Source organism: Mytilus galloprovincialis, chromosome 2 (genome assembly GCF_965363235.1).
Source record: "Mytilus galloprovincialis chromosome 2, xbMytGall1.hap1.1, whole genome shotgun sequence".
Lineage (NCBI taxonomy): Eukaryota > Metazoa > Mollusca > Bivalvia > Mytilida > Mytilidae > Mytilus > Mytilus galloprovincialis.
In genome coordinates, this window is record NC_134839.1 from 88,691,788 (window position 1) to 88,694,403 (window position 2,616).

The window sequence follows — 2,616 nt, forward strand, 5'->3', positions numbered from 1 at the left end:
AAAGGTCGTCAAAGGCCTGTGAGAGATCCATAAGTATTATATGTTGGTTTTTGTACAATAATATACGCGTCTGAAGGCATGTAGAACAGTGTAAAGGTAAAAAAAAAAGACCACTGAGTTAACCGTGTTTTATATGCTTAATATGCTTAGCCAGTTGGAAGAGATCGAGTACTTAACAGTTTATGTAAAATGAAAGAAAAAAAACATCACAATTCTAAACATTCTCTTTTCACTGAACTAGTATACACATGTGCCAGTTGGATGAGAGTACTTTACAGTTTCAGTAAAATGTTAAAAAAAAAAAAAAGAAAAACACACACATCACAATTCTAAAAATACTCTTTTCACAGTCCTAGTATTCATATTTGTGCTTAGGTGCTGTTTGAACCCCGCCTACGGTGCGGGATTTTCTCGTTGTGTTGAAGACCCATTGGCCTTGTGCTGTTTTCTGCTCATTGTTCGGGTTGCCACGGTTTTTTAACGTGGCATAGTTCATATTAACATGATTAAACAAAAACCACAAAATTCATAAGTAATATAGGAGGTACCAAATCGGAGATTACTATTTGTCTAAATTATTATTATGTAATGTAAGAGTTTCTGTTAAATTCTTGCAACGTTAAGCAAGGGCATACGATACAGTTACAGGGAAGGTAATGACGTTACTAACGTAAAATGTTATTTTCGCGACGTCAAACTATGACATATCGGGAAAAGATGCATTTTTCGACTGATTTTTATCATTCAAACTGATTTAATTTGAAAACGAGTGCATGGACCCCTATTTTTTAAAACAGCAATTTGTTTCATTTTGCAAGGAGATTATGTGACCCAAATTTTATAAAACTGTAAATAGCGCAATTTTTTTAATTTTGATAAACATGCAGCAAAAAATGACGTTTTTTTTCTCTATTCATGAACATTTGATAAATATAGAGTTATTTCGGAAAAAATTACATACTTTTCAATGATACTTATAAAATACAGAAATTATCTATTATTTAACAAAAAACAATTTGTGTTTATCTTTTAAAGCAAAAAAGTTACGTCGTTCTTTCGAAAAAGAAAATACGGACACAAATCTGAATTTTGAGCAAATATACAAAATTTCGACCTCATTTTACTCAAAAAGTAGCACATGAAGGTATATTTTTTATGACATATTTGATTTAATCAGGTAAAAAATAGCCTATATGCAAATTTTCATCAACTTGTAAATACAGGTTCAAAACTGTATCGTATGCCCTTAAAGTTATTCAGAATTCTTCAATTCAATTCAATTCAACAAATGGTCGATATTGTGTAATCTGCTTCCGTCCGTTGGTCACCTGGATGCACTGTTTATTTGTCGGGGAAAGTTGTGTGTTAATTTTTGATTTGGTTTCATATTGTAATGTCTGGTATTTTTGGTGATTCCTGTTATCGTTTTAATTTATTTTTGCCTACAAAGATTAGACCAATTATATAAATTCCTGGTGTGGGGGTCAAAAATGCCACTGCAGTTCATGTCGTTTCCACCCAGTGCTGTCTCAAAGCTGAAATTTCTTTCTTTCTTTTTATAATGGCCTTTTGCTCTGCTTTTTATGCATTTATTGAATATACCTGCCATTAAATGCTAGTGCTTATATTTATTTATTTATTGTTTTTATGCTTTTATAGTCTGTTATGTTTTATGATCTTCAAGTGATTTGCTGATTCCCCCGTTTCAATGCACATAGAGGCGCTTGCCACATGAACTATGACTCTGGAGGCTCACGAATCAAATTGATTTGCTTTCATTATATTGCATGTTTTTTTTTTCATTTTTATTTGGTAGTATTTGGTAGTATTTGCATGATGCTGCATGATTTTTTATGTGATAGTCGGTTAAAGAGCTCACAAGAGCTCATGTTTTGCCTGTTATTATGTATATATATATATACATATATATATATGCCGACTCTAAATTTACTTACTAACTTACTTACTAGACCACAAATCTATATCTTTGGTGACCAGTTGACATCTAAATCACGTTTTTGTCATACTTACTTCCTAATAAGAATAAGAATAAGAATAAGAATATTTTATTATTCCAATCAAGGGCCCTTGATGGGCAGCATAACATGTACACATAGAACAATACATCATGATTTGTAACAGAAAAACATTTTTATATAATAAAATGAAACATTAAAAAAAAAAGTTCAGACAGGTGTTATTATCTTCATTTTATAAAATCAAATACATTTAGTTCCAGGCAGGATCAGAACCATAAAATCATTACAATTATCATTGTTATTACATACATTAATTAACATTTCGTCTGACATCTAGACATGTAATAATATAGCTCCCTAAATATTTAAGTACAGACAAATTTTCATTAGTAAATAACCAAACAAATTTTGCCTCATACTTCCTAACATAGCATGATATAAATGGACACTGTACAGATAATTTTATTAACAAATCAAAGTGCCCTTGTAATTATTCATAACATAATAAACAAACAAACAAACCAACCAACAAGTAAGACAAAAAAATGATTCATACAGTTATAAATCAAATAACCGTTCGTGTTTCGTATTTCGTTTTCTTTCTGGTCCAGACCCGGGTTTGTATCACACCTTTTGT